The 21,791-nt window shown below is 30.4% G+C and overlaps 1 pseudogene; it reads right to left on the reverse strand.

Moving 5' to 3' along the window:
* Positions 1-19,944: 19,944 nt before the first annotated feature.
* On the reverse strand, positions 19,945-20,706 carry LOC124368186 (annotated as a pseudogene).
* Between the last annotated feature and the right edge of the window lie 1,085 nt (positions 20,707-21,791).

Consider the following 21,791-nt stretch of genomic DNA (forward strand, 5'->3'; position numbering starts at 1 on the left):
ACTAAAAGCAGCAGCTGTGCAGACTTCAGAGATGTATATTTTCAGTTTGACATTATTAGAGATGACGGCCGCATGTGAAATCCGACTAAGGTTTAAGGAATATTTTAATAAAATGTTTTCAAAAACCAGCACTAGTAAAGACGACATTGTTTTACTTAGATTTCCATTAAAAACGTGAATTCATAGGAGCGAATAGTATCCTTGAAATTGTGTCTATGGATCAATTATTTATACACATTACGCTAGGACAACACCGATCTTGGTAAAGGCACATTGTGCGGTTACATATGTAACCACAAATCCTTAAATTGTAGTTAAACTGAGTGAGCAGCCGACCTCTCAAGGTTGCCGGGACTGATTTATGAAAGTTGAAAACCACTCTCTTCCATTATATTCCTTTAATATCCAACCCCCAGATATTACCCAATACATTTCCGTTAAGAGCGAGCTTGATTATTTGGGTTCTTCATTATAATCAAAACATAGAGGAATTTAATCAGTTTAGTGCGAGGTCATTAATTTAACATATAATAGAAATTATTCACATTTTTTTCCAATATGTACTTATACTTACTCTATTATTTATTATATTATGAAATTTATTTCTTTGCATTGAGAGAACTAAAATCTGTTTTATGTAAATTTTAGCATACAAAAACAAGAACATTTTTATTTAGAAACTTTTTATCTACTATAGAAATAAAATATAAAATTAGTAGAAACTTGAAAATTACATAAAACAGAATTTTAGTTCTTTCAATGCAAAGAAATAAATTTAATAATATAATAAATAATAGAGTAACTATAAGAACATATTGAACCTTATCTCAAAAGAAATATGGTCTCTGATACCAAAATCCACCTTTTTAAGTGGGGAATTCTTGAAATGAGATTTTATGAGGTTTTAGTATTTACCACAAGAATAATATGGTAACAGTGGAAATATTAAAACATTATGCATTACAATGATTAACAATGTACTACAATCGATGTTCTACAATCGATGTACTACAATGTGAAATCCGAGTCCTGAAAACTGAGAGAGTAGTTCAAGAAATGATATAGCGTCAAAACTTAATTATACCCAAATACGATAGAAAAACAAATAAAACTGTTATTTTATAGTATAGCAATTTGATACTTTTTTGAAGTTATTATGATTATTATTTTTAGTCTTTAACTTAAATAACATAAAATACAAATTTCTTATACTTTTCAGGTCATCGTTTTCGAAAGGATGTTTATTTTAAACAAACCAAGTGCATATTCTATATGTTATTCAAGGTGTAATACATTTAAAAATGTTATCCACTTTGTATTTATAACAAAATATAGTTTAACGAATTTTGAGTTATTTTTTCGGATGATATAAAACATATATTTAACATTTAATTCCAATACATTTCTTTTGCAGCCAGATAGTCTTCCTAGACTATCACAGGTGGTGAGTCAATCACATTGTTTAAGCATCGTTTATCACCAAAATTTTTAACCAAATTCCGAAGAAGATTGGAACACTAGTTCCATCCCACAGATATAATTTTAGTTCGTTATTACTCTATTTAGGCAGCAACGTTTCAAATTTATATGTTTTATTTAACATATAAAAGTGGTGCCTGTATGAAATTATAGAAGTAAAACTATATTACAGAAAGAAATATTTTTAAATGCGCTAATTAATATAAGGCGTTTTCACCAAACTATCTAAAGTGAAACATCTTATAAAATAATCAATGACAGCAAATAGCGATAATAGCGTTTAAACATTTATTAGATCAACAACAGCTCGCTGCTCAGCTGCCAAAGCAATCTATCCATATCCGGTTACTGGACATGATTGGAAATCTGATTTAACCTCAAAATTCGATCATATTTGTCCATCTATATTTATAAGTAAACACTGGTAAATAAAAAAATTGCTCCTTTCTATTTCTATTATAGGCCAGGTTTATTTTTATAACAAATCCTGTTTAACCAAACCAAACGCTTTAAAAAAACAATACTAGATACCTGTAATATTAAAATTTAATATTGTAATCACTGTTACTATACTAGCTATTATTGTGTAATAATAAGACAGTAATACTGTTCATCTAATACATGCTGTCAAACGTCCCTAAGATAGTTCATAACAAATATCAGACACAAACGAGGCCTCCAAAGATAAAGAGTGACATTGTTTTACATTATGCCTTTATTACCAACTTCAGCAATGCACTGTGGTCACAGGTGTTTCACATGCAAATCCAGGAAGAGGAAAAGTTAGTTTTCTGTAAAGTTTAGCAACTTTGTATTAAAAATGGATATTAGGTATAAAAAGTTTTAATGTAAACATAATTCTGAAAAAGTGCTAATATTATATGTTCCATCCAAATTGCTTTTATTATAATAAAGTAAATACAACTATTTATATATTAGACTATCTATATTATATACAATTATAATGTACAGCCTACTGAATTAAAACCAGTACAATAAGAACATAACATCGTAATATTATATATTTTGAAGTATAAACAATTTTGTTTAATCAAATAAATAATCAGATTAAGGTTAAATATAAACATAATTGAAAATATAACGTAGAAAAAGTATTATAATAAAGCAATATCAACACCAGTAATTACTACTCTTATTGTATAAATTATATTGGTACAACTTTTATGAAAGCAAAACATTTACTAAGCGAGACTGTAACTATCTCCGTAAATGAAAAGGAGAAAATACCAATGGCACTTTCGTCTTCGGTTACTGAACAAAGCAAAAGGACAAAAATGTATCCAATGACAGGGTAAGGTCTATTGCAGGAATTCACCTCTGAGTGTAAATGCAAAAGTTGACTGAATTCCAATTGTAAAAGCAATCCTATTGTTCATACAATATAAATGCTTCATCGGTGGAGAATTGAGTTCAATGGCAACTATTCCAGGTTCTTGCACGCTGATCAAGTGAGAAGGTAGAATAGGTAACAAGGTTTATTTATGAGTAGCTGATTCTATCGTTACTTTCTTATAAAGTTGCACATTTTAAGGGGATTCCATCTACACCAATGACATTGAAACTGACCAATACACGTTTTAAAGGGTTCGAATCCGTAACCACTCCTCGGGTGTGAGTATAGATGAACCTAATCTTTTGGTTTCAACGTTTCCAGATTACTTAAGCTGTAAGGAATCTTTATACAATTCGGAGGTGGGAATAAACTGTTTGCGACATCAATGGATGACATTAGGCCATCCCATCAATTATCAAACCCTTTCTAAAAATAACAAAACGAGCCATATTTTCAACAAAAAACTCGATTGAACATTAGCTATACGCGTGCAATGAGATTTTAATTGTATTTATGCACTTACACTTCTCTATTAAAATATAAAATGAAAGGCCACCAGATGTTTATTCGGTTAATAACCAACGTTAGTCATAACTATACGAGTACATACATGTATTAGCTATAGATGTCTGTAGAAAGAAATACACTTTAATATTAAAGTTGAAATTGCAGTACTTATCCAAACGAGAGTTAGGAGAAATATAGCTTTCATTCTTATAATCTTAAAACTAAAGCTGTAATCATAATGTTGCCTAATATTTAAAATAAAACTTTAACAACTTAATTTTCTTAAATAATTTATCAACCCTCCGTAGTGACACGGCAAGTTGTAATAAGGCCTCCTTGTCTGTACTGGGATACTACTTAGTAACTGCCTTTATTGTACACATAGTGCTAAATAGTTCATCCTTGTTGCTTTACTAAATTTCAGTAATTGTTAATTAAAATAATACTTTACTGTACTTTTTTAAGAAACTCACACTTTAAAACTGTTATAGTCTGTTTTAAACGTAGTTAGAAGATTTAAAAACACAAGAAACAATAGAAAGAATTGCGCAAAAGTTTTATGATAACAGAGATATAAACTAAAAATCGCTCTGTAAAGTGCGTACATTTTACTAATAATAGCAATTGGAAAGAATAAAATGTTGATATGACAAAATATACATCTAGATGTATTTATAAAAATAAATTATTTTTCAAAATATTTACTACTGTATATATCTTTTGGTCTAAATTTTCACTTAAGCTAAGTTAAAGAATACTCTATTCTGTATCATAGTTATTTTATAGCCCGATCACTTGTAAAATCTCAATTAAAATCTACATACATATGTCGAAAGATAGGTTCCATGCAAACGTATTTGTGGAAAATATACTGTAAAACGTGGTGGTAAATTCTTATTTCGATCACAAAAACTACATCTTCCAAGAGTCCTTACTTCAACTGAACGTTCCTAAATTAGCTCAGCCATAGGGATGCCTAAATGTATGGCAAGCGAAGTCTGAGTGTTGTAAGGAGGTTTCTCTTTGTAGCGCTTTCTCTGATGTATTCATAATCATCTGAAGATAATTTGACACAACTTTTAAAACTTTTGAGTTGGAACATGTGTAATTTTGAAAATCTGATGGGCAATATTGAGGAAGAAGAATACAACGAACATCCATCCACCTTCTGGTTACCTTAGAAACACAGTATGTACATTTTATCTCATCGAGTTTGGCAACGCATAAGCTAGCAATATTTTAGGATTGAGACTATTAATAAAATATTTGTGTCCTTTAACGGTTTAATTGGTGTTCTAATTAGTACTCATTATAAAAAATACATAGTTTCGTATTTACCATCTACGTGACGAAACGTGAGATAAGATATATACTCACTACTTTTACTTTTAAATGCCATAATCGATATATACGTTATAAAGTAATAACATATGTTTATGAGAATATAATCATTACACACGAAATTATGCATTGCTATTCCAATTAATTTTTTAAACAATTTAAAGCAATAATTTACAACGCTTATGTGAATTATAATGTTTTAAATAAAAAATAAGCTAAATATAACCTATATAAATATAAACATGTCATTTGATATTTAACTTAATTTTGCTACAATACTACGGAAAAGATCAGTTACGGAATATCTAGACATTGTTAAAGAAAATGGAAAGTAGCACAAAGCTACATGCAGCCACAAAAGAGGCGACACTGGACATTATATTGGGAGTGCCGATAGCCGAGCGGTCTACGTCGTTGGCCTTTGGGTCTGAGTTAGAGATAACGCAAGTTCAAATCCTGTCTGTGACCAATGCACTTTTTATCAGTACCATTGACCTTGTACTGTATCGACTCTCCCCCTTATTCTGTTTGATAACATCCTCGCACAGGCCAGTGGCCCATGAGGGCGGACAGAATAAGGCTTAAAAGGGGAATAAGGGGGGGGGGAATTATCTTCGTTTATAAACCCAAATCACTCCTACATCCTGGAGAATAGCAGAGCCGCAAAACCTTCAAACCTTGATAGTCTTGTGCTAGCCATCAATTTGCATACACAATACTGCTAATTATACTGTATAAGCTTGGTTTTTACACGACCCTTATCATCGGTCTTATTATTATTTTTGAGACTAAAATGGCAATTTCAACGTGTGGAAAGTTAAATATCATATTACATTGTGGCTGTTTGTTCGAAGCCTTTGCTGCCTTACCTCTCATATAATATATAAATAACATACATTTATGTTCAATTCAGTATGTATGTCGTTTTAAATTTTGTTATTAATAAACACCAAATTTAATAATATTACATTTATTCTGGTATTCGTCTAGTAAACGTAGTCCTATACTGAGAAAAACCAAGTTTAATACACATTTTTTAAGACGAAAAATGTAGTTTATTGCATTTTTAGTTTCAGTACTTTATCGACTGTACTAAAAGATTATTCATTGAGTACTGAGACGTGCTAGTGTTTCAGTTCCACTTATAAAACAATAAGATCGTAATAACACTTAAATGTTTTAAACTTAAATGCAGAACTCTGGAAATCTTCTGAAACTTCATGTTATGAACGTTATGATACACTTTAATTAGTAAATTCTATTTGGATATTTGCCAAAATGTTTATTTATTTTATGACGTAAAAAATTGTGAAATTCTTACGTCTTTGGAGTGAGCACTTTATATGGACACTTAATTTAATTGAAAGAAAATTAGTCGAGTTAAAAATTACTTGAATGTGAGTGGCCACCATTTAAATACTTTTCATTTATTAAGACAGACTAAAGAATTCATCAAATCTGTGTATAAGTACTTCCTTTCCTTTATACCTAGTCTGGATAATTATAATAGTACGGCACTTATCATGTTCAATAATCAATTGTGTCCAAAATGTGTTATAGTAAAAACTTATAAACGCTAAGTACTGCCTTTATAGAAAGTAAATACAGGATATTAAAAAAATTGTGACAGTTATCATGTTAAAATATTCACGCAATGTTACATATTAGATAAAACGTCCACTATACAGGAACCGTACTTAATACATTAGTGCACCAAGAGTTTTGTCCTCATTTATCTTCACATTAAAAATCTTTAAGAAACTGTATTCCTTGTTGAAGTATTCCAATGATACGTCTGAATCATGATCATGAGCTTCATCAGAAAAAGTTGGTGTCCAGATGAAAACTCTCTATAATTTTATTTTTCTACTTAACAATGAAATCAATGAGGCGCAACCAATAACGAACCTGTTATAGAGTAGCCTACACAACAAATCTTATTCTACATTAAATGAAATAACTGTTGCGGAAGTTGGCAGTTCAGCCAAAAGCTGGAAATCAGCACTACTTATAATTGATTATGGAAGCAATTTAGACTCACTGAGAAAGAGCTGAAAGGAAGCACACAATTAAATATAGCTTCGGCCGAAGGATTCTCATATTTAAACGTTTGTGGTGGCGAGTTTTGTCATCGAAAATTCAAACTTAATACGCAAAAACTTGCCAAACTCCTAATATAGATGCTACTTTGTCTTAATCTTTTATGAAGTAAAACTATTGAACTATCTTCCTGGAACTAGATCCTTATATGAAATTGTTGCAATACTTGTTATGAGGAATGGGTTTTTACTCGAGAGGATAGTAAAATTTCATTTTTACTGTCTGTGTGGCTACGCATATTGCGTAAAGAACTGGAGTATTGAAATTCAATAATGGTGCTTGACACTCTGTGGGATGTATGATCGTTATCAAACATTGTTTTACGGGCTTTAGAATAACCATAGTCATAGTAACACATGTAGCCTAAGTATGTGTAAAAATATTAATACATGTATCTCATGTAGACTTTATATTTTGCGCGAAACTTAATTTCCACCTTGACTAAAATTAGTTCTATTATGGTAAATTTTAATAAATGTGACTTGAATAATCGTCATTGAAGCCATAAACATTGCTTTTTTGTATGGTTGTCTGTCTGTCTACAAGATAAATTGAGAATAAGAAGAGCTATAAACTTGAAAACTTACGAGCAAACTCACAGATACAGTTACACGAAACGTGGTATATCATACTACTTCCTGGTTTTATTTCAAATGTTTAGACTACAAATAAGAAGAAAATTATACGTTAAAATCAATCTAATAACATAAAATTAGTATTACTCAGTAATCCATTTATTCTTCCACGAGATGCTGTGATGAGGTTCTTTAACCCCAAACCTTAACGTCCACCAAACAATAATATTTTGATTTTGGTCACTGGTGCTTATAAAATATCAAATAATAATTACAAGAATTCACCTAATTTAATTAACCTCACTGTAAATTGGTGACGTCAATTTAGTTGTTTTATTTACTATTTAAAGAATGTATTTTTACTTGTAGCTGAAAGTTTAGCTGAATTTTAACCACTATAGGTCATTAAAAGGTTGGATAAAACGTACACGTCTGATAAGTAGGTCTAAATATTTAAGAGAAACTTACTTGGAGGACAAGAGCCTTCTTTGTTTTAATGGTGGCCCGCAGTAAGAAAAACAATCTGAAAGAGAACAAACATCAAAGTCAAACTGCTTTGTCTGTATTATTTTACTGCATATGAAAGGAAAAGCTTTCAATAAAGCACTTTAAAGAAAGCCCAAGTCATATTTGTTTGTAAAATATAATCACTAACAATGATATGCTTAGTGTTCAAGCTGTATACAAGAAACTGAATAATTAATATTTATTTTATACTATGACTGTGTTTTATATGTCATTTTATTATTTGAATTTTTAACCTTTTTAAGGTTTTACATCTGTAGGTGCTATTGCCTGTAACTCGATATTTATGGTAAACCCACCTTCATTATTTTGTGCAGTCTTACTTAAAACTTTATCTTAAATAACTAAAAACACATTAATATTACTATCATTCGGTTCCTGAAAGAAGCGCATACACTGTTAGCAGAGGTCTCTCTTTCTCATAAAACTGGTAACGGAAATATGATTGTATGAATTACTTTAACCAATTTAGTTAATATTTAATAATAATATGATACCGTATTCCTAAAGACAGTTTAAATATGGAGTTTTTAGTAACTAATTTATAACTTAGACCAACAGTTCACGTTAAGCAAGTAAATAATTTTGAGTTAAAAGTAACGAAGATAATTTGTATGCTTTTTATTTAATAATGAAATATATATAAATATATATATATATATAATATATAATATGTATATGAAATACGTATCATATTAGAACTGAGTTTAATATAAGTTCATATACAATAAACCAAGTTTATGAAGTAAAGACGTCAATTTTTCCATTTGAAACGCATGAGCTGTTTTCACATTATTAGAGTGTGTTTGCTCATTGATGCGTTAACACATTTCGTTAAGAAATATACTGTTGGATTTTTAAGGAGATTTACAACAGATTTTATTTCATAAATTCTTTCCAACAATACTGTTTTTCAATTATTTGAAATAAAATATTTTAAAGGCGCTTTTTTCTAATAATATTATTTTAAATATTATCAAGATTTTCTAATATTAGGCCTATACATATAGACAAATATGTTTTATAGCACTTCTTTTTATTATTAAACCATAAATGCAAGGTTTGGATCTCTAGCTTTATTAAATGTAGAGAGATGTTAAATTAAAAAATATCGGCTAGTGACTAAATGACAAATTTTTGAGCTGTCTATAAGAAATGTGTATGTTGAGTACTATTAGACACATAAGTTTGTGATACACTTTTATAAACACCATTTGCATATATACATATTTTGATAATGACAGTTTTGGATCAAGGGGGTTCATGATCTGAAATAATGCTAAAATCACCCCCGAAAATCCCTCATGAATCGAGGCAATAGGTAGATTATAAATGTATCTGTAACAATTAGCTTGAACAACAAGCCATTGAAAAGCTTCTTTAATACCTATTCTCATATTATATAGTTTACTGTGTAGAATTCTAAATGAAGCTGCGTAAAGTTGTGCAGTTCTTTTTAGCAGACATTATCTTGAGGGAACACGCACAGGAAGTGAGTCGGACAGCAAGATTAGAACAGAGAGAGGAAAGTGACAGATATATCAAGACTTTCTCATCCGGTTAGATGAAATAACCTACCACATGTTTTAAATCATCGTACGCGAGGTTTTTTCATTATTACCTTCCAGTAACTGGAGAAATATAATATCTGAAAATAGGTTTTACATGTGTTCTATTCTGTTAATTTTACACAGAATATAAGACATGTTATCTTTGTATATAATCTGTACATAATATAATACAAATTATATGCAATTAAGCCCAACTATGAAAATAAAATTTAAACTAAAATATAAAATTATCAAATTAATTCTTCTTAATACAAACAATGATATTGCCATACCACCGGTTTGCTTCGCGTTATAATTAGCGAGGAATTACGATCCAAATTAGCATAATGTACAGAAATTGAAAACATATATTTTTTTTAAACAAACTCACTATTCCACTTTTCTAACATATAAAGTGTTAAAAATAAGCATTATATTGATGTTTTATAGATAATATGAAAAAGTGTTGATTTATTCTTATAGTCCTTATTTACTGTTTTCCGTACAAAAAGTCCGATTAAAGTACGTTTTAAAAAACAACGTAAGAAACAAATGTATATATTGAATATAACTGCTTTACTCTATAAATTCAAGACAGGCGAGCAATACATTATACCACATGATGTGTAACAGACTTTACTGAGCGCCAAATTAAAATCTCTAGCTCATGCTTTAAACTGCATGTGTTAATAGCAAATTATTATAAGTCTTGTTAAATCCAATTTGTTTTTAAATTTATTTATTCTGGAAGTTTAAACATAAGACCAATGTAAAAATGTTCATTAACGCTCAACCAAAACCAATGTAGTGACTTGTACTCTCATGGAACGACATCTCACAGATATCGAAATGAAAATTTAAATTATATGGGTCTGTTTGATATATCACACAGACAGAAGAATTTTAATTTGTCCATGGATAGGGTACGATAAGCGGACGCGGTATTTTATATCTAAGAATGTAATCATCGATATAAAATACCGATTAATCGATATAAAATACCGATAATCGATATAAAATACCGATCATCGTATTTTATATCGATCGTAAAAATAGAATTATCGATTCGTATCTCAAATCCTAGACCATCAATCGATGTAAAAGTATAGTCCTCAATAAAATTATATTTTATATTAAAATATTAATTAAATATTTACAGTGATTAAACAAATTATTATAACAAAAATTAGGAAAACTGAAGACAACCATATTTACTCCTCTCACAGTTACAGTTGTTTCTTTCCGACAAATTTCACATAATGGGTTTTTCGGTACGAGTCCAACATGTTTAAACCACGTAAAATATGTCTTATCATTTTTCAAAGCAATGTCGTGTATTTTTCTAAAATTGACTGCCATTTTTAATGTTACTTATGTAAAATTGTAGGCCTAATATTACCTTACGTGTATTATTTGAAAGTTTTTACAGCTGTTGATATAGATTATTTAGGTTAACTGTTCAAAATAATTATTCAGTATCGATTGATTATATCGATTGTTATGATTAAGTAATATCGTTTGGAAATTTACGATATAAAAAACCAGGTCCGCTTATCGTATCCTACCCTTTGTCCATTCTAGCGAGCGATTGACTTTGCTCATGCTCAGCTAATTAAATGTGCTTTCTCCTTTAACATATATACGAAAGATGAAATACGTACGTTTATCGATTAGAGTGTTTATTATTTGATATACTATAGATATGCGAGAGGCTGAGGCTAACGGCATTATCACCCGTCGTGCAGTACTCGTATACATTTATGACACAGCACATAAAACACGACATGACACAATTTTCTCGGAAAGTAACCAATAAAGTGTATAACACTTCTACTGATAAATCGTAAATACTTTGTGTTTTTAAGGTTTCGTGTATTTCAAAACGAAGGATTGGAAATTCGTTTAGAAGACTAAATATTATAATTATTATAGTTTCACTATCTGACCTCCTCTACTGAAGCACCTTGTAATAAGTTTAACTGTAAGATATTATATTTAAATGATAATCCTAAGGCGTAATCCACTGAAGGTAACTGACACGTAAGGAAATATATACATTTTAAAAGATCATACTAAATATATATATGTATATATATATATATATATATATATATATATATATATATACATATATATATATATATATATATATATATATATATATATATATATATACATATATATATATATATATATATATATATATATATATATATATAACACTCTTTTACAATATAAGATACGCGATTCCTCTTAGCATCGTCGTTACCAATAACATCGATGTTGGCTAATTCTCAGCCAAACCCCAAGGAGTGACTGCATCATCATGAAAATCGATATTTCTCTGTTAGAAATGGAGTATTAAACAATATTTTAAGTTTTAAAGTTCGGGTTATTCTCGAGATATCGTTCGGACAGCACTTTCACAGCACTTCAAGTGATTGGTGGTGATAACTCTCAAACTAACAGATTTGAATTCGCCTTTCAGGTACAATTTGAACTATGATTTAAGGGCTTTTCCGATCAGGGTTAATATGTGTTTCATACATAGGATGCTATGGGTTAAGGTTAATGGTGTTATTACTCACGGAACAGTATGAACATAAAACTCGACAAGAGCGCAATTTTCAAGTCAGAAATCTAAAAAAATCTCTGATTTTAAGTGGTTATGAAACACAAAATATTAAATATGCCTATTTGGAGATTTTCTACATTTTGTAATCCAGGTTTTCCAAATGATACTATATATAAACAATGACATAATTCAAAATAAAACATAGTATCGTTTAGAAATCGTTGATTAGGTTGTTATATTTATATCTTATACAACGAATTTTATTACAGATTGCTCACTTGTTTCCTAGAGTCAATCAGTGAATGCCCTATATGATATACTCGTAACTAATCCCCTGTATACAGTTGATAAAATCGCTAAAATAATTATTTTTAATTCTATACTCAAAGTTAATTAAATGAATTTATTGATAACAAATAATTATATAAATCAATTTTTCGCGAGTTACTAATGAATTAATGAAATCCCATAGTTTAAAATAATTCTTGTCAATAACGATAATAATAGTGTTTTACAGCCATATCTTCCTAAGTGTCTGATAATATTTCCATATTAATAATAAAGTTAAGTTAATATTTTTTCCACATCACACGCTATTTATTGATTTGGTAAATTATTACTCCTTCTGTATGTTTTTTTCAATAATTATATATTCAAAAATAACTATATCAAATTTAATTGATCTTTAAGTGGATAATTTGTATCCGCAATCTTCTCGGTTTTGTAGTTATATGATTTTGGGGGCTATTTAACACGTTTCTGTGAATTTTACATAAGTAGTTGCCAAGATAATCTGTTAAACGTTAAAAACTTAAATATTTAAAGCTTCAATGTTGCAAATTGTAAAATATGTCTTTACAATGAGTGCGAAAACTCAGAGTTTTTACAATTTTTATCTGCTTTTATAACGAAGATAATGCTATAAAACATACATAAAATGTATTAGTACGTGTAGGAGCATTAGAATATTCATTAATTTCCTTTTTTTTAATTTTAAACGTATTTTATCAAAACCGTACAGTTTTTATAATGCAGGTTTTATAAAATGAATAATTTATTATTCTTTTTATTGTTCTGTTTCAAATAAGTGTACTGTTGAATGGATATAACTACAGGTAGAACTATCTATTAAATGTAGTATATTACACAGAGATAGGATTACCACCTACAACGTATGTCCAGGAGTTTCTGGTTATGACTGATGATGTTCTTGACAGCTCCATTACTGTTACATCAAGGTGACCCTTGCCAAACCTGGACCTAATAACATCTCTATGAGACTCGTCTGCAATGACAAGTTGTATCCATGGGCAGTTAATACATGATATGGTGTCTCACAAGAAAAGTAAACATGCCCATTATTTGATATTTGTGGTTGTAAAGATGACCAATTAGAAAAACATTATGCTCTTTAATTTGTAAAGATATATGAAATCAGATTGTATTTAAAAATTTATCTCACCAAATAATGGAAAAAAATAGTTTTCATGGTATTGGATCTTTATTGTTACGTAATGGCCATTTTAATATTTTCTGATGCTGCGTGTGAGGCTAAATAATAGTACATGAAATGAGATTGTATTTAAAAACTTATCTCAACAAATAATGGAAAAAATAGTTTCCATGGTATTGGATCTTTATTGTTACGTAATGACCATTTTTATATTTTCTGATGCTGCGTGTGATGCTAAATAATAGTACAGTTTTCCGTGAATTATTTTTGAATAACATTGATACCACTTCTAATGTCTATAAACATCCCATTTTAGTTTAAAACTGACATATACGTGATGATCATAGAGAATATAGTCCCAAGGAAGTTTTATTTTAAAATATTTTTAATAAAAATGCTTTAATACTTTGTATACGCAAATAGCATCCTGGTGTGCTCTAGTGTACTATGGCAAGACAACCTTTATCATAACTAAACGTGGAAAGGACTGCTGTGTGGCTGACCGTTTAGAGAAGGATAATTAGAATAGGATAAAATTTGAGTCGACTCTTATAATTTAACATTTCACAAGCACTCATATGTCTCAGCCGTTCTACCATGGGGTGTGCTTTAGATTTAATATTATGGGGGAATCCCTCCAAAATGTCAGGGATTGCCTACGCTAAAGGAGTCCCAAGCAACAATCCTACAAAGGAACCTAAACCTATCGATCAAATAATCTTTTAACCCCTAATCTTCAAAATTCTGGTGAGTATGGTTATTCTGCATTTTGATGTACATAGAATTGTGATCAAATTTATTTATGTTTTATTATGCTAATATTCTAATGTTAGAATGGTAGACCAGTCATAATTGAACTTTCCACGCCGTTTGATATTATAATTTAAATTTATAAATTTTATAATGTTTTAAGCATGAAAAGTGGTAAACAGTAGTTTTCTATATCTCACTAGTTTTTGTGTTTGAGACATATTAACCAAAAACTATAATTTAGGTTACCTCTATTAGGAGATAATTTTTCTTAGTTTGCAAGGGTATTTTTTAAACGTAATTAAAATACAGCAAAGTTATTAATTTATGCCTTCTCATAAATAATTTTGTCACCTAGGTCCGTATTTAAGATAAATATTGCTAAAAACACAAAATTTTTTAAAACATAACCCTCCTCGAAAGTGCGTATATGTTTACTTTATTAATCTAAATTAATTGATCTATTCCCCAAAATCCCTTTTGTGGCAATATATTAGGAGAAAGATAGAAAAGTAGGCATAAAATAAAACATAAGAACAGTTTCTACAGCTATAAATAAATCTATAATGTATATATATATTTTATATATACAATATATATATATATTTTATATATACAATATATATATATATATTTTATTTTTTTATTTTTGTGTGTTATGTCATTTAAAAAGGTAATATTATACGTATATTATAATATTTTTCAAAATATAGCCTCATATACTTTTTACAATACAAAGCTACATACATATTTGTTTAAATATATAGTAAGTGTGATATTTTAACAAACCTCACAATGATATGTTTATAGCTATACCCAAATCGATTGTTTAATGTAATTTTTTATATTTACTTTATCCCTAAGCTATAAAATTATTGTCTCAACCAATCACCGACTTATTATATCAAAGTGTTAGGATAAACTAAAAAAGCTAACTAACTGTTAATTTCAGTATACTTCCGCTATATGAAAGTATACCATAATCTGACAAAAATGTTACACAGTGTCACAAATCCTCCACACTAAACAACCTCTGACAGGCGTCGGGCCTGGTTCTATATATCACTTTGACACATCCAAACCCCAATACGTGATCAATTGGGTGTGAAATCTTTTTAATGTTACCGTAGCTTTGTACAAAATCTATACATTTCGAATAAATAAACAATAAAATATAATAACTTTCTGTTGTAGCGTCTTAGATATTTTTGTAGAGGATAGTAAAATATATTACGCTTGGTTTTTTGTTTTAGTCTTAAAAACAATCAGCTGAAATTCGATTTTTACTCCTTTTATTAATTAAGGACCAGACTAATGTTATGTGTTAGCATCATAACTAACTCGAATATTTTAAATCTGCCATGAACCTAAAAAAGTATAGTTGCTGCTCTGATGTCCTTAAACATATTATATTATTAGTTCCACAGACTAGTTTAAAAGTTAAAATTATGACATAAACACATATTATCTGACCACCATTGGCAGTTCTGAGGTAAATGTTTACATAATAGTTGAAGCAATGTGTATAAATAGCGATACCTTAGGAGTTATTGATATAACGTTGCGCCTGGTCGCTGCTTGGATGGGTCGCCGCTGAGCGATCCTGTGCTTGCAAGCAGCCAACCTTCATGGCCGTTAGAACGTATTCTTAGCTCTAAATATCAAGTTAAATAATACATGTTTTACCTCACTTTAAATTTCATTAATTAACATTTTATTATCTTGGAGATAAAATTACTTAAGAAAATAATTTTGGCAGCATACTATACTGGAAAATATGAAGCGTGACATCAAATATTATTTAATCATATAAAATTAACAGGCGATAATTAAAATATTACATATTATAGTGCTGTGCATTTAAGCAAGGATGGATTTAAAGAAATAAATAACAATACAAAATGTAATATTGTGCAAGTAGAGTTGGTAAAACCTACCCAGATGTTGTCTAATTAAAATGTTTACCCGTAACAACCCGAATCATTCGGTTTACATTCGATATCAAAAGTTACTGTTTTTGTGAGATGAATCCCTGAAGTGAGTCAATACTGCGTCAGCAGGTTTGTAGCTGAGCTACTACAGCCATCCACTTACATTACTCTATCAGAAAAGGCATAAAACGAGACACAAACATTGTGTAACCATCCCGGCCATAAAGCGTAACAGGCCTGATGTTGTTTTGTCGCCTTCTGGCAGAGAGCAACACATGGCGTAACTGTTACATAAACATGTTATAGTACACAACGAGAGGAAAATTAACAGCATTTTACCACATATCACAAAATTAGAAATTTATTTTAATGTGTCCTATTGGTAGTTGTAATAAATATATATATATATATATATTTTTTTTTTAAGAAAAGCGTTTATATCTTGGGGAAGCAAGTAATATTTATTACCTGAGCTTTATTGAAGCATGTTACTGAAAGAGCTGAAAAAAATAATTTCTCTCTTTCCATCCACAATATAACTCAAGAAAAAACTTGCTTATAGAGGTGAAATTTTGCGTTAAGCGTAATGTCTTTGGGAAGCTCATTGATTTCCATGATGGTGTATGTCATTTAATAGGATTTGACTGAGCGCTCACAAATATATTTACGTTTCCCAACAGGACAACTATGATGACAATTAGAAAATTGTTGAATAAATACAATTGTAAAAAACCGAATACATATGATATTTTAGCGTGTGACTAAGTAAAAATCATTCAAACAGCCTCAGCGAAGTCTGCTACGCAACGCGCGGCGTCCTCATACTTTGTTATAAATAAGTTTATTGGTGTTTTTTCTGGATATGAAAAAACATAATCCCACTCGATGCACTTGTGAGTAGATTTTTAAAGTATTACACTTATTACAAATATAAATGTTTTATTGCAGCAATTTTTGTATGAGAGTTTAACACCACAATTTATTCGTTAAAATCGATCTTCTTTTCGTAAATGGAATTATTCATTCAAAGCTTTAATCAAACCTGTACTATTTATCTTGAGTAATAATATATACACAAGTAGGTGTATTTTTTGATTAAAAAATATATACTACGATGACTTTTTATGTGTAGGTTATTTCATTACTGAATAGTTTAGAATACAAGGAATAAAATATCAAAACACATTACGAAACCATTACGTGTTATGTTAATACCTTCTAAAACTAAAGTCGTTAGGAAAGTCAATATAATCGTCTTCTTGGGATAAAATATGTTATAGTATTCATTTTAGTAATAGTTAATTAGCCTTAACTCGTTTAAAGTTCACCAATTTATTGTATATTTCTTATGCATTTGAAAATAATTTTGTAATGTTTATCTCTCTTGCCACTAAAAACAATGTGGGAATGGAATTTACAGTCACCGATAACCATAAGCAGAGATGTAAAAGCGGGTATGAAATATGTTAACTATATAACACGCAATGGTACTTATCGTACAATTTTGTATACAAATCCAAATTATACCGAACTTGTACTTGAAGTTGTCATCTACGAGAACCTGGCATACACAATGATATTTGTGTATAATAAGGTACCCCTTATTATCTGCTGCATTATGAAAGAACAAGTTTAACTGGGAACGATTAAGTTATTCTGAAACGATTTGAATATGTTCAAACATTGTTTTGACTGTATTGAGTATTGACCGTATATCAATCATGAAAGTATTGACTGTCTTTGCACCCAATTCATGCAGATGTGTCATAATTCTGTATGAAAACAGTTTATGACATAGTACGAATACACTTTAAATAGAACTAAACTGGTCTTAATGTATTTTTTTACTAGAATCAATTGTGTCAAGGAGGAGGAGAAAAAGTAAGAATAAAATGTAAGAGGTTAAAATAAAATACTTAAAGTTTTGAATACAATAGAACACTCTTGAAAATATGTTTGAATACAAACAGTTGATGCACGTCATAAAAAATCAAAGTGTTTGTGAGTTCGACAGTTTCACAATATCTTACTCCCCGCGCCATATGAAATAGGGTAAAATCATTTTACTGCTTTTTTCCACTACATTACATCGTCTATATTCACCATTCTTTACAAGTAACGAAATATTATTTACTAGGTTTATAAAACACGATTAAGGTTATCACTTGTGTTTATATTTATATTGAAATTGATATATTAAATTAAACGTTTATGAACACTCAATCTGTTTAAATACTTCTAAACATATCGAGCTATAAAACTCGTAGAGTACACCCCTATTGGTCTAATGAGTCATGTTTTCTAAACAGGGTGTCACAATAATATTTTAAAATTTTCTTCCTCCTCCCACTATCCAGCTTTTCTTTGTCGTTGGCGACATGTTTTACCCACGGAGTAACGTTTTGATACCTTCCACTAGCTTACGAAACTGTTATATAATTTAATTGTGTTTCAGACTTCTCTAATATCATCACTGTTTTTTACTGGAAGTTGACCAAACTATCTATTGATCTTAAACATTTATAACTAAATAATAAATATAAAAATCTTAGCAACTCCCCTATCGGTCCCAATGGTTGTGAAAGGCCGTAAAAACAAAAGAAAAATCACCACATTTAATATCAGCTACAGGTCAATATGTTCAAATTTGATTTTTTTGTTCTCTTAGGACAAGGAGCTTATAAATTGCACTTAGTCCTGTAAGAAGCTTTGCGCTGCTTCCGGAGTGATAGGATATTCGGGATGGGTAAGGTTAAGGAGTAGGAGCCACCTCCTATCGAGATCCATGAGGAAGAATTAGGGCACCACATCTCAAAGTCATGTCTCCACGGAAGAAGGGGAGGCCAGCTACTTTGGTATGTATGAAATTGCGTTTGTAAATTCCCGAATTATTATATTCGACAAGTAAGGAGATCCTTCCAGACCCTTTCTAGGGAGCACCTTCCAAAATACTCAACAAAATGTATGTATGCCTTAAAATTTATTCCTATACAAATTTTTAAATTGCTACGTTTCCCAATTTTAAATGGTATGATATATGGTTAAGATGATAGACTTAACGCCGCTCTGTTGGCGAAATATTTCTTAATATAAATGAGAGATGGGATAGTCATAAAGGTAAAAATATGAACACCTATTGGTGCTTGAATTATACTACATACCAATAACATTTGTATGATATAAAAAAATAAACTTGATTCGTAACGTAGCCATCAGTTCGATATTATTTCCTTACTGTACAACCAAAATATACAACGTGAGAAAAAATATCTGTGCAGGTCATAAATTTCGAAAAGAATATTTCTCGTATATAACTTGTAAATAAATTATTTTATTTAAGCTACAATAGTACAAATAAATAGTCTGTACTAAGATAGTATCTGTAAAGAGTATGTTACTAAACCGGTCAATTTTTTAAAGTAAAAACAAAAATCATTTAATTATTTGTATTATTGTATAAACTCTTTTTAAGATGACGTAATATTACAAATAAACTATTCATTTGAGGTATGCACGTTAGAGCATAACACCCATTTAAAAGCTGTAAGGAAGAACAATATTTATAAGTCATGTTTTATAGTACCTGGCCAACAAACTATGGAAAAATTATGTTTGATTTTTAAATTGAGTTTAAAAGAAGAGCAGAACACTTACAGGATTATTTGTAACACATAGTTATTGAGGCAATGACAGCCACCTCACCATAAATAACGCACTAGAGGTAGCCTTAAGGTGCCAACTCATCGCACAGCAGAGGATAAAGTACATAGCAAAGTTTTAAGGGAAAGATGTCCGTGATTTCTCCTAGTATGTACCAGTCTCTGAAGATCCAGTATCACTCAACATCCCTTGAAAACCCTGAGGGATCCCGGTGAGCAGGAAGAGAAGCAGGACTACCAGAAAATCCTGGTTGTGTTATCCGTCTGACGTTCCTTCTTCACGAGACGAGTCATCTTCCTGCTGCCGCCGATCAACTTCTTGTTTTCAACGCATATATAAGGCTGAGACTCAGGACTGTTAGTCTTGATAACTCCATTGTACACCCAGAAGTTTATACCCATCAAAACGTTGTCATTGGTTTTCCCCATCTCGCTGAGGTCTACAACATAAAATGTCATGTTGGACACTAATGTCAAGTTGGTTTGGACGATGCTTCTGTCCACGTCAAGTAAAGCTATGTTGCGGATATGCCACTGCGATGTACCGCCACACAGCCAGAGTCACTGTCAGCCATATCAATATCGTGTGGCAGACCTAGGAGACCTGCGCGTGCAACAACACAAACAACGCCCAGCCGTACGAGAACCGCTCCCTCTTGGGTCGCTGTGGGAGATACATGTGGCAGGCGAAGAGGATATACTCTAACAGTACCAGGAGGTCGGCCACAGCTAGTCCTGTTAGGATGGCATTGGTGCGGGAACTCATCTCTTGGCGACTAAGGGCGGCGATGTTGAGTAAATTGGCTACAGAACCAAAGACACAGACCAGCAGACTGCCGTAGCCATAACCGGCGTGGAGGTGCTTCAACCCCATGAGTTTATTGTCACGTTTATGTTGGTGTCCCATCTGCTCAGGGCTATTTTTAAAAACTGTTAAAAATTAAAATAAGAAGGTTTTATTTATTTTTTATGCTGTTGAAATTCTACAAGAAGGAGGCAATATGGACATCTAGATTAGTTGATGCTTTGTTGACTGAAAACTAACTGACCTCTAGAAAATTGCTGTCTAAAAAAAACTTAAAAATACATTTTCAGATGATAAAAATATCTAAATGGTATATAATTAAAATTTAAGAATTTTAAATATTAACATATATCACACAAGGAAACACATGTTCCCTTAAGACCTTTGACAATTAAGATCCAGAGATATTAAAAAAAACATAAATAGCCAACTAGTAGGTAGCCAAACTATTGGTTTGTTTACGTTGCAGGTTAGGGTATAAGCGATCCGCTGGGGATGCCAGAGTCCCAGCAGGGCAGTGTTGTCAAAATAAGCAATCATCATTTTGACAAGCTTATTTTGTACGAGTATGCGTGTGAGAAATATAAATTTCTACGTTATCCATAAATGAAGAACATATATTATTTTATTTGAAGTCAATAGATCTTCAGACTTTCTCACCGTTCGACAGTATGTGTAAGAACTCTTCATATATGAAGATGGCTTGATGTAAAGACGAAATATTTTATTTATTAACCCGTCATAATGTATAATTGAAGGAACTTTAGCATAACTGCTTTTAAACAATATAACCGTACTAAAATACAGAATTATTTAATTCAAATTTTCAAATATGATAATCTAAGATATCTCTCAGAAGTGTGTGGTTTTAATCAGATTACTCATAAACATAATCATCTCTGAAGTTATTTCCTCATGTGTGTTTTTGAATTCAAATGTAAACATCATCTACCAAGCTAACCATATCATCATTAACACACATTACCATACGATATTATCAGTAGTTAGTTGTTAAAAAACTACGCTGAAGATTATGTCTGGCGTTTACAAAAATATTATTATTCGTGCGTGAGGGTATTTTCAAGAGTTTACTAATGTATTTCATTAGTCTTTGTGTATTCGCGGCCCAAATTCACTCTTTTGAGGATGTATTGCTCTACCAGCATTGCAAAGTATATTATTAATTT

Source organism: Homalodisca vitripennis, chromosome 8 (genome assembly GCF_021130785.1).
Source record: "Homalodisca vitripennis isolate AUS2020 chromosome 8, UT_GWSS_2.1, whole genome shotgun sequence".
In the NCBI taxonomy this organism is placed as follows: Eukaryota; Metazoa; Arthropoda; class Insecta; order Hemiptera; family Cicadellidae; genus Homalodisca; species Homalodisca vitripennis.